Source organism: Triticum urartu, chromosome 2A, assembly GCF_056163025.1.
Source record: "Triticum urartu cultivar PI428250 chromosome 2A, HENAU_Tu73, whole genome shotgun sequence".
NCBI classification, from domain to species: Eukaryota; Viridiplantae; Streptophyta; class Magnoliopsida; order Poales; family Poaceae; genus Triticum; species Triticum urartu.
In genome coordinates, this window is record NC_141874.1 from 365,567,022 (window position 1) to 365,579,748 (window position 12,727).

The following is a 12,727-nucleotide window of genomic DNA, read 5'->3' on the forward strand; positions in this document are numbered from 1 at the left end:
GCATGTACAGTTAGAATGTTATTCTGCCACTAATGCACTTGGTCTTGTTTTCATGCATAGGATTTTGAAAAGTAGGTCCAGGTGGATGTTTTGCTCCATTCCTTTCAACAAAATGCATAAATAATTGAATAGTAGAGTGCCATAGGAAAATTTCCTATTGCTAAGTTTTTCTGTTGAACCAAAATAGCCCTAATGGATCAACATGAATGTAGAGTAATAAGTGATGCGACAAGTGTACAACCTCTTTGTCGTAGCCGTGTCGACCTCAGCATCATTGGGTTGGTCGCTGAGGAGTTGAGGCAGAGGTGGCTACCGGAGGTGTGGAGGAAGATCTAAGGAATCTGTAGATGGCATCCAGGGCACTACTTTGTTGTGATGGATCGTTCTGTCATTGGAGTAGCTCCGGTGAGCTGTAAGACGTCGAGGCTGAAGCAGCACAAGACATACATCGTTAATCTCAAGTGGGATTCTAGTAGCATCTCCTATAGATGATGTAAAATACATTACCATTGAAAACCACCTGACTACAACAGATGAGGTAAAAATTGTTGACTATGAACTTAACTGACGAAACTAAAATTTACTATGGAATCTGAATGTTATTGTCGAAACTGAACGCAATGCTAGCAGAGAGGCACTTCACATGTAGTTTAGGGGGGCCTGCTGTTCATCTTCAACCTGCACCCCCCCTGAGCCACTAGCCACCACCGGCCTCGCCGCCTCGCCGCCCCGAAACAACTCCCCACCACCGGTCCGCCGCCGCCTCGCCGCCCCGAAACACCTCCCCACCGCCGGTCCGCCACCGCCCCGGCCAGCCCTCTACCCCCCCCCCCCCCCCCCCCGCGCCGAGCTTTTTCTCCAGCGATCCCCATGCCATCGCCCCACCACCATGCCCCCCACCGCCGGTGACCACCGCCTCCACCATGAACCCTAATATAGATAGTGGGGTACCTCTCCAGCGAGACCCCCTCCCCACTGCCGGTGGTTCTTCCTTAACTCCGGCGAGCCCCCCCCCCCCACCCCCTAAAAATCGAATGACCCAAAAGTAGATTCCGTCGACTGAAGTGTAGCTCAATCAGAGCAGAGCAGTAGCACGAGCGAGGGGGGAGTAGTAGCAGTAAAGCGAGCAAGCGAGCGGGAGACGGAGCAGTAGCGGCAGCACGAGAGAGAGAGCCGGAGCAGCAGCAGCAGCGCGAGCGAGCGCCGGAGCAGCAGATCAGGCTAGTATAGACACTGATATGTCTCCATCGTATCTACTTTTCCAAACACTTTTGCCTTTCTTTTGGACTCTAACTTGCATGATTTGAATGGAACTAACCCGGACTGACGCTGTTTTCAGCAGAATTACCATGGTGTTATTTATGTGCAGAAACAAACGTTCTCGGAATGACCTGAAACTTCACGGAGCAACTTTTTGGAAAATATAAAAAATACCTGCAAAAGATGAAGGCCAGGGGGCCCACCACCTGTGCACGAGGGTGGGGGCGCGCCTGCCCCCCTAGGGCACGCCCCCTACCTCGTGGGCGCCCTGGTGCCTCTCTGACTCCAACTCCAACTCTATATATTGTGTTTCGGGGAGAAAAAAATCAGAGAGAAGGATTCATCGCGTTTTACGATACGGAGCCGCTGCCAAGCCCTAAAACCTCTCGGGAGGGCTGATCTGGAGTCCGTTCAGGGCTCCGGAGAGGGGAATCCGTCGCCATCGTCATCATCAACCATCCTCCATCACCAATTTCATGACGCTCACCGCCGTGCGTAAGTAATTCCATCGTAGGCTTGCTAGACGGTGATGGTTTGGATGGGATCCATCATGTAATCGAGTTAGTTTTGTTAGGGTTTGATCCCTAGTATCCACTATGTTCTGAGATTGATGTTGCTATGACTTTGCTATGCTTAATGCTTGTCACTAGGGCCCGAGTGCCATGATTTCAGTTCTGAACCTATTATGTTTTCATCAATATATGTGAGTTCTTGATCCTATCTTGCAAGTCTATAGTCACCTATTATGTGTTATGATCCGTAACCCTGAAGTGACAATAATCGGGATACTTACCGGTGATGACCGTAGTTTGAGGAGTTCATGTGTTCACTATTTGTTAATGCTTTGTTCTGGTACTCTATTAAAAGGAGGCCTTAATATCCCTTAGTTTCCGTAAGGACCCCGCTGCCATGGGAGGGTAGGACAAAAGATGTCATGCAAGTTCTTTTCCATAAGCATGTATGACTATATTCGGAATACATGCCTACTTTACATTGATGAACTGGAGCTAGTTCTGTGTCACCCTAGGTTATGACTGTTACATGATGAACCGCATCCGGCATAATACTCTATCACTGATCCATTGCCTACGAGCTTTCCATGTATTGTTCTTTGCTTATTTACTTTTTCATCGCTATTGCTATCATCACTACAAAATACCAAAAACATTGCTTTTACTACTGTTACCTTTTGCTACCGTTACCACTATTATCATATTACCTTGCTACTAAACACTTTGCTGCAGATATTAAGTTTCCAGGTGTGGTTGAATTGACAACTCAGCTGCTAATACTTGAGAATATTCTTTGGCTCCCCTTGTGTCGAATCAATAAATTTGGGTTGAATACTCTACCATCGAAAACTGTTGCGACCCCCTATACTTGTGGGTTATCAAGACTATTTTCTGGCACCGTTGCCGGGGAGCATAGCTCTATTCTTTGAGTCACTTGGGATATATATCTGCTTATCATTATGAAGAACTTGAAAGATCCAAGAACCAAGATGTATCCCTCAACTACGAGGGGAGGTAAGGAACTACCATCTAGCTCTGCACTTGATTCACCTTCTGTTTTCAGTAAGCTTGCGACACCTAAACCTGCTTCTGCTATGATATGTCGCATGTTATTGATGATGCCACTGCTGCTATGCATGATACTTATGATGAAACTGCTTCTATGCTTGATACTTCTCGGTGTCAAAACCGGCGGATCTCGGGTAGAGGGTCCCGAACTGTGCGTCTAAGGCGGATGGTAACAGGAGACAGGGGACACGATGTTTTACCTAGGTTCGGGCCCTCTTGATGGAGGTAAAGCCCTACGTCCTGCTTGATTTATTCTTGATGATATGAGTATTACAAGAGTTGATCTACCATGAGATCGGAGAGGCTAAACCCTAGAAGCTAGCCTATGGTATGATTGTATGTTGTCCTACGGACTAAAACCCTCCGGTTTATATAGACACCAGAAAGGGCTAGGGTTACACAAGGTCGGTTACAAAGGAGGAGATATACATATCTGTATTGCCTAGCTTGCCTTCCACGCCAAGTAGAGTCCTATCCGGACACGAGACGAAGTCTTCAATCTTATATCTTCATAGTCCAACAGTTCGGCCAAAGGATATAGTCCGGCTGTCCAGAGACCCCCTAATCCAGGACTCCCTCAGTAGCCCCTGAACCAGACTTCAATGAGGATGAGTCTGGCGCGCAGTATTGTCTTCGGCATTGCAAGGCGGGTTCCTCCTCCGAATACACCACGGAAGAATTTGAATACAAGGATAGTGTCCGACCTTGCAAAATAAGTTCCACATACCACCGTAGAGAGAATAATATTTCCACAAATCTAATCTGCTGACTTGTTTTGGCAACATGACATTATGCCATGGCTCGGTGATTATTCGAACCGTTTCCTTTAACTAGCCCCGCACCTAACGCGAGGCAGTTTTTTGACACGTCTTGTCAAAGCAAAGATCGTGCCCGCCTTATTACGGGATTCTCATCAATACGGGCGTGGGTAACCCGACCACGCCTAGGACTCCTAGATTTTAGGCAAGTCCCAAACGGCCACGAGGAGGATGCTTGATATTCACTTTCTTTATAAAGGGTCAAGGCTTTTACTTTTTTCCTCCCGTGCTCAATCGAATCCCTCCCCCGCCTCGAGTTCTAACACTCAAAGCCTAGGTCAGGTGCTTCAGATCTTCAATCATGTCCGGATCCAGCCTCCAGGACTGGTGGATGCCCTCCTCCGTTACGGAAGAGGATATCAAGAAGTTGGGGGAGGCAAGATACCTGACCGCCGAAGTCTCACATCGGCTGCCCACCTGAGGGCAGGTTGTCCCTACTCCTGAACCCCAAGAAGACGTCGTGTTCATCTCCCACTTCCTCCGAGGACTAGGCTTCACTCTGGATCCCTTCGTAAGGGGTTTGATGTTCTATTACGGGTTTGATTTCCATGATCTAGCCCTGGATTCCTTTCTCCACATCTCAGCATTTATTGTCGTATGTGAGGCCTTCCTCCGCATTACCCCTCACTTCGGCCTGTGGCTCAAGACCTTTAATGTGAAGCCGAAGATGGTCGAGGGGCAGTATGCAGCGTGCGGGGTGCATTAGTAAGGAAGATTGCTGGAGCTCCATGGCCAAAAGGTTCCTTTCCAGAGGTGTCTGGATTATGGAAATGGGAGTGGTTCTACATCACTGCTCCCAGAAGTGCCAACTGGGTAGCTTCCCCCGCCTTTCGCTCGGGCCCTCCACCACAACTGATGTCATGGATCAGCAGGGGGCTGAGCTGGGGTCCAGCCAAGGATGTGCCCATACTGCAGAGCCGCATCCGGGATCTCTTCGAGGGAGATTTTAGTTTTGTTATGGTAGTGCAACTCATGCTGGTTCGTCAAGTCCAGGCTTGCAAACGCCGGCCCCTCCGTTTGTGGGAATTCAACCCAGAAGGAGCACGCGCTATTCAGAATCTCCTTGGCCTGACGCACGAGGAGATGTACAAATCATTTTTTAGACCCCAAACAGAGTGTCCGGATACTACTAAGGATGTGGGCCTGAGCAGCAACCGCACCGCCGACCAAGTAAGTAATCCTCTAGTCGAACACACCGTCTTTTGTTTATCATGACATCATTCTGAGAATCTCTCTGACCAGGACTGGCTAACAAAGGCGAAGATGATTCGATGTTCAGCCCCCCTTCCTGAGGGTTTGGACAATCTGGTACTAGAAAAGATGCTCGAGCTAGCACCTTGCCCGGAGCCCTCAAAGGAAGATAAAGGGGGAATAATGAGGGCGAAAGCGGGCCCCCACCACTACCAATTCCAACCGAGGGAATGAGCGCCTCCGTGAGGGAGGATAACAAAGGGGGAGAATCTGACCTTCTCTCGCTCCACGGGAGGAAGAGGACTGCCTCTGAAGATCCGGAAACCAAGGCTTCCAAATGGGAGAAGAAGTCTCTAGCAGAGGGTCCTGCCCTGGAAGGTGCTTTTTCGCACAAAGCCCGCGCGGGGATCAGCCCTCTAACGAGTCGTAAGTGATCAAAATCTACTTAATAGTAGATATATTCTACCTTACTTCCGAGGAAAATAACCGAAGCGTTTATCTTGCAGTTCAGATCTTAGCCCTTCTCAACAGAGCTCGTCTTCAGGGGACCTTCTTCCGGAGATGATGGAGAGCGAAACGCCTCCCCCGGACTCCCCCGCTCAAGAAGCGAGCGACCTTGAGTTGTCATCACGGAGGGCCTCTCCGGATCCGGTGAGGCCAGAAGATAATCCTATAGTCACCCGAAGTCCCCAGCATCCGGCTCTTGAAGAGGGCAAACAAAAGAGTCCGGCGCCGTCTGGTATGCGGTCAGACGCACTGAGGGATCTGCTGAAGCGAGTGACCATCTCGGAAGAACACCGTACGTTGATGGGTACGGTGATGGAAAGGATTTCGTCCGCCGAAAGCGGGTTGCATGACGCCTTTATGAGTCTACTAACGGGCTTTGATGTACGTAAAATGATATACCTTTGTGATAATACCGCACATTTTTAGGTGTGCCCTCTGTAGATAGTAGCCCCTGAGACTCTGGTTGTCACCGAGAACGGAGGCAAACAGAGGATCGTAGTCCCAGGTAATAACTGTACCGCCTTTATGTGCAGGTAGTGGAAGCTCCAGTGGCTAGCCAGACTCATGAGTTTGCCGAACTAAAGCGGCAACTGGATGCGGCGGATGCCGACATCGAGCTTGTTAACAAGCGGCTTGATGAGGCACAGGGTAAGTGATATTTTCTGGTGAATGTCACATAGTAAGAGCAGCGTGATGCCAATATCTTTAATATGTTGTCACTGCAGATGGAGCTGCCACTGTGGAGACCCTTCGGACGAAACTTGTCCGGGCCAAAGAACAAGCAAGGAGTAGTAATGCGGCTACTTTGAAGGTGGCCGAAGAGTTAAGAGCCGAGAAGGCTGCGCATTGCGAGGGCAAATAGAAAAGGCCAAGATGGTTGTAAAGTTGAAAGACACTGCCGACCGTTGCCAGTTCCTTGAGGAAGAAAACCGAGCGAAGGCAACAGACCTTGAAAAGGCTACGATGGCAACCAAAGACACCCGTTCTGCCATGAGAGCGAAGGAGGAGCTGCGTGAAGCATGTGACATTGTGTTTGGGAAGCCCTTTTTGCTGCGGAGGAAGTTTGGAGATCCGCGGTATGCCCCTCTGGATCGGCTGTGTAGTTCGGCAGACGCATATCTGGACTTGGTGGCAAGCGCTGTCAATGCGGCCGAATACTTCCGAGATCAAACAGATCGTGAAGTGGACAAGATGTGCTGGTCGCAGTTTAACGTTCCAGAGCGTCCGCTTCCATTGACCGATCAGCTAGCCGAATGGGCCGAACTCAATAGGTTGTCCGGACTCGCCATGAGGTCTGTCGTGGATCAGCTGTGGCCGGAAAGGCCAAAGCCGAACAGTTATTTTAGCCTGGTGTAGTAGTTCATTGGTGTGGTGCCGCGCATCAATGCGATGAAGAGGTCGGCGTGCATAGAAGGCTCGCGGATGGCCCTTGCCCGTGTCAAAGCATACTTGGCAGAGATGGATGCTACCACTGTCATGGCGCAGGGTTCGGCCATAGGCCGAGTGGCTGCCGAGCACTATTTTGAAGAATTTCTTGAGCATGCTCGTTTGATAGAGGCCCTGTGCTCGAAGAATATTATGTTTGAGTGACATGTATTCCCATTGTAAAAACAATGTTTTATTAAATTTATCTAGGTTGTGTTTATACTTTTTCCCGAAAGTATTGTGATGCCTCCTGTGCGGCCGTTTATGTATATATGTATATAACCTGAAAGATTGCAGTCGTCGGCTTCAGCCCCCACGCATACAATGCGGGGGCATTCGCAGAAGACGCGTATTCACACTTAATCCAACGTCTTGGTCCTAGTAAGGAGGTGATAGCGCAGCGAACTAGGTAACCGGACTATAATGCTTTTACACTTTCACTTAGCCATAGGAGTTTGACAGTGGGGCTACTATATAGCCCCTGGTGGCTCCGCACTTGCCCCGATTCGGGGTGCGTACATGCCTGGCCGAGAAATGGCCCTTCGTTAATGCGGAGGAATCCCGAAGATTCCGATAGGTCATCGAGTGGTTGACCAGTCTCACGTTATATCATGAAAGTCAGTTTTTGGCTTTCTCTACTGAGGTGCTCGTCCGGATGAACCAGGGCACAATCGCAGTAGTTCTCCTGGTGCCGCCTTAGCCGATAGAGCGGAACATAAGGCAGCAAAACACAGGAGCCGGGCAAACCCAACATTTGACCAAAGACATGATTCGGAGCTGATGCGTATAAGGCCAAACTCGCGACGCCGAACACTCCCTAAGGTATTCGGTCTTTATGGTGTAAACCGGGTCTAAACAGTACCCTTTGTAATAAGCCCCTGGTGTCTAGGTACATGCATTATTCTGGCGTGGCCACATGCCAAGACATCAACATCCTTATCGGTTGTACTGAGAATCCGAGGGATGTAAATCAACAAGAGATAGTAAAAAAGGTTTACGCGGGGTCTTAATCTACAAAGAATCCTTGGAACAGGTCCCGGCTGTACGTCTGCGCCTGTGTCTCCGTTGTGCCGTGTTCTAGATGGGTGTAGCACGATGGTCATCTGAAAAAGAGAGGAACTTAATTGAAAAGTTGCCATGCAAAAGTTAAGTTATACTAAATAAACAATATACAGTTGAAAATGAGTGAAGGTGAGCCTTATTGCCACTTTTACGCGCGCGTTGAGCCCCTTGTATTGTAATAGGGGTATAGCCATCAAACCTGTATTAATTACATATAGCTGAGCTGGACTCGTCTAGCCATGTCCATGGTCTTAACGACCTGTCAAATGCTTTAGTTGGTGAGGCTATTTAGTGTGTGGTGGCCAAGGCGGCCGCACCGTCTTCGGCGCACAAGGAGCGCTCAATATTTCCATTTACTGTAATGATGCCACGTGGACCAGGCATCTTGAGCTTGAGGGAAGCGTAATGTGGTATTGCGTTAAAGCGAGCGAAAGCTTCGCGTCCGAGTAGTGCTTGATAGCCACTTTGGAATGGAGCGACATGGAAGGTTAAATTTTCGCTGCGGAAGTTGTCGGGGGAGCCGAATATAACCTCTAGTAGCATGTAGCCCCTGTAGTGAGCCTCCGGGCCTGGCGTTACTCCTTTAAAGGTAGCATTGCTGCGGAAAATTTTTGTTGGTTCTAACCCCATTTTGCGGACTGTGTCCTGATATATCAGATTTAAACTACTGTCGCCGTCCATCAGGACACGGGTGAAGTGGTATCCGTCAATTATTGGATATAACACCAAGGCATCCCATCCTGCACGCCGGATACTTGCCGAGTAATCCCGATGGTCGAAGGTGATCGGTTGGGACGACCAGTGGCGGAGCTTCGCGGTGATAGGCCCTGGGGCATGTTCCTCTAAGGGTGCCGCTTTGTTTCTCCCTTTTATCACGTGTAACACGTTGACTGTTTTGACTTCTGGTGGGAATTTCTTCTGTTCCCCTGTGCTTTGATTGCGAGGCTCATCCTCGTCTTCACTTGGTGTATCCTGCCCCTTGTGTTCGGCGTTGAGCATGCCGGACTGTTTGAAGACCCAACATTCTCTGTGGGTGTGATTTGCAGGTTTATCCGGGGTGCTATGGATCTGACATATTTGATCCAAAATTTTGTTTAGGCTAGACAGTTCATCTCTGTTGCCTTTGGAGGGCGGCTTCTGCTGGCTTGGCCGAGAGCTTCTAAATCCGGCGTTTACCGCTATGCTCTTCGGGCTGTCTTCCTTATTCTGGTGCTTGTTCTTGCTGCGTCGTGATTTCCCGTTTCCATCCCTGACTTCGGATGTACTTGAGTCGCTGGTGCTGCATCTGGCTAACCAGCTGTCCTCGCCCGCACAAAAACGGGTCATGAGGCTTGTTAATGCTGCCATTGTTCTCAGCTTTTCTTGACCGAGGTGTCTGGCAAGCCATTCGTCTTGGACGCTATGTTTAAAAGCTGCTAAGGCTTCAGCGTCCGGACAGTCGACAATTTGGTTCTTTTTAGTGAGGAACCTGTTCCAAAGCTTTCGGGGCTGAATCACCAGGCTGTTGAGTTATATGACTTAAATAGTCTGCATCCGGTGGTCGGACATATGTCCCTTGAAAATTTAGCCGAAAGGCGCCTTCAAGCTCTTCCCAGCTTCCGATGGAGTTTTCGGGGAGGCTTTTAAGCCAGTGCCAAGCTGGCACTTTGAGCTTGAGGGGTAAGTACTTGATGGCGTGTGACGGAGTCCTGGATTAGGGGGTGTTCGGGTAGCCGGACTATACCTTCAGCCGGACTCCAGGACTATGAAGATACAAGATTGAAGACTTCGTCCCGTGTCCGGATGGGACTTTCCTTGGCGTGGAAGGCAAGCTTGGCAATGCGGATATTCAAGATCTCCTACCATTGTAACCAACTTTGTGTAACCCTAACCCTCTCCGGTGTCTATATAAACCGGAGGGTTTTAGTCCGTAGGACAACTTCATCATACAACAATCATACCATAGGCTAGCTTCTAGGGTTTAGCCTCCTTGATCTCGTGGTAGATCTACTCTTGTACTACCCATATCATCAATATTAATCGAGCAGGACATAGGGTTTTACCTCCATCAAGAGGGCCCGAACCTGGGTAAAACATTGTGTCCCTTGTCTCCTGTTACCATCCGCCTAGACGCATAGTTCGGGACCCCCTACCCGAGATCCGCCGATATTGACACCGACAGCGTGGAGATCATCTCCTCGAGCCATATGGATATGGAGGATGTAATCCACAATCCAGACCCCAGGGTTTGTTGTTCCGTCGTACGCCTCTATGTTTACGGGTTTGAATCCCTCTGGAAATTCATGATCCAGCACCTCATCGGTGAAACATAGAGGGTGTGCGGCACCCCTGTATTTGGGTGTACCATGGTATTCGGATGTTTGTTGTGTCGCATTGTATGTTGGAGCGCGCCTGTGTGGTCCATAAATGGATCTGGTTGCACCGTCCTTTTGATGCGAGCCCTTACGTGGATCGCGTACTGGTTTATGTGAGGCGTCGATTGCCGCTTTATGTTGGCTATGAGGTCGTCTATCCGACCGGATGGCCGTTTTATTTCTTAATTGTGGAGGATCTAAGGCCTCATCAGCGAATTCAGGTAGCAACTTTCGCTTCGGATAGCTCTTGGTGTGGCGATTACTGTCGTACTTCGCTGCTGTATTGAGTACTTCACTCCATTTGATTTTGAGTGTGTCTTGTGCAGCCTTGAGCCTTTGCTTCTGTTTTTTCAGACTCCTCACCGTGGCAACAAGCCTTTGGTGGGCATTATGTTGCTCCCGGCGCCTGTCCGGTGTGATGTCGTCCGGACTGTTATCTTCAATGGGGTTGGGTTGTTCAGCTTGATTTTCTATGTTGCCGTGGTCGGGCAATGCTTCACCCTGCTCTAACGCTGGGTCTATGTGATCGTTATTTCTGCCGAGGCGGGATTTGGAGCGGCGTTTACGCCGCCACCTTGACTACTGCTCGAGGGAACCACCCTTCGCTACATCCTTCCTTTCCTCATCGTTATTTTCTTTGGGTGTGTCCACCATGTATATGCCATGTGATGAAATGGGCGTCCAGTGCCCTGTGGGCAGTGGTTCCTCTTCGCCTCCCACATCGTCGTCCATACCGTCGATGTCTTCGGAGTCGAAGTCGAGCATGTCGGTTAAGTCATTGACAGTGGCTACTAAGTGGGTGGTGGGTGGGCGGCGAATTTCTTCGTCATCCGCATCCCAATCCTGCCGGACGTAGTTCGGCCAGGCCTCTCCTAACAAAGAGGGAGATCTTAATGAGTTCATTATGTTGCCAAAGGGCGAGTGCTGAAAAATGTCCGCGGAGGTAAACTCCATGATCAGCGCCCAATCAGATTTGATAGGAACGGGCGCAGGCGGTTCGGAGTCCGTGGCCGGAGAAGGATCTGGCAATTTGGCGACACGGCTCTCGTGAAGGGTAAGGTCGATATTCGGCTCGATCGCCGCAGAGGGTACGGCCTCCGTGACGGGGTCTATCCACCCGTCCACGGATGGCGAAACTGGCTCCGAATTGAGGGTTGGAGCGGCTGCCGGTGCGATATCCTGAATACGGTCCAATGGTAGAGCTAAATCGTACTCATCATGACCGCGTGGCACACAAGGCAGGGACTCGAATTCATCGAAGATCAAGTCTCCGTGGATATCGGCCGTGTAGTTTAAGCTTCCAAACCTGACCTGGTGGCCAGGGGCGTAACTTTCGATCAGCTCCAGATGGCCAAGCGAGTTGGCCCGCAGTGCGAAGCCGCCGAACACAAAGATCTGTCCGGGGAGAAAAGTCTCACCCTGGACTGCATCGCTATCGATGATCATAGGAGCCATCAAGCCTAACGGCGACGACACAGAGGAACTCTCAATGAAAGCAGCAATGTCAGTGTCAAAACCGGCGGATCTCGGGTAGGGGGTCCCGAACTGTGCGTCTAAGGCGGATGGTAACAGGAGGCAGGGGACACGATGTTTTACCCAGGTTCGGGCCCTCTTGATGGAGGTAAAACCCTACGTCCTGCTTGATTTATTCTTGATGATATGACTATTACAAGAGTTGATCTACCACGAGATCGGAGAGGCTAAACCCTATAAGCTAGCCTATGGTATGATTGTATGTTGTCCTACAGACTAAAACCCTCCGGTTTATATGGACACCGGAAAGGGCTAGGGTTACACAAGGTCAGTTACAAAGGAGGAGATATACATATCCATATTGCCTAGCTTGCCTTCCACGCCAAGTAGAGTCCTATCCGGACACGAGACGAAGTCTTCAATCTTGTATCTTCATAGTCCAACAGTCCGGCCAAAGGATATAGTCCGGTTGTCCGGAGACCCCCTAATCCAGGACTGCCTCAATACTACGGTGCCACTTGGTGAATTTCTTGATGAACAACTTGCTAGGGCTAGAGAGATTGAAAATATTGAATCTGATAATACTGATGAAAGTGATGATGAAGAATCACTTGTTATTCCTAAGGGTTATGTTTTTTATCAAGAAGCTTCTTTAGCTATTTTAGCTTGCCAAGATAGATATGAACTCAAAAGGTTATTAGCTAAATGGAATAAGCAATCTCTAAATGCTAGAATGAAACCTAGCCCTGCTTTTGCTACTTCACCTATCTGTGTTACTGATAAGGATTACGAATTCTCTGTTGATCCTGATATAATTACTTTGGTTGAATCTAATCCTTTTCATGGTTATGAATCTGAAACTGTTGTGGCACATCTTACTAAACTGAATGATATAGCCACCCTGTTCACTAAAGATGACAGAACTCGTTACTTTTATATCCTTAAAATATTTCTGTTCTCATTAAAGGGTGATGCTAAGATATGGTTTAATTCTCTTGATCCTGGTTGTGTGTGTAGTCCCCAGGATATGATTTATCACTTCTCTACTAAATATTTC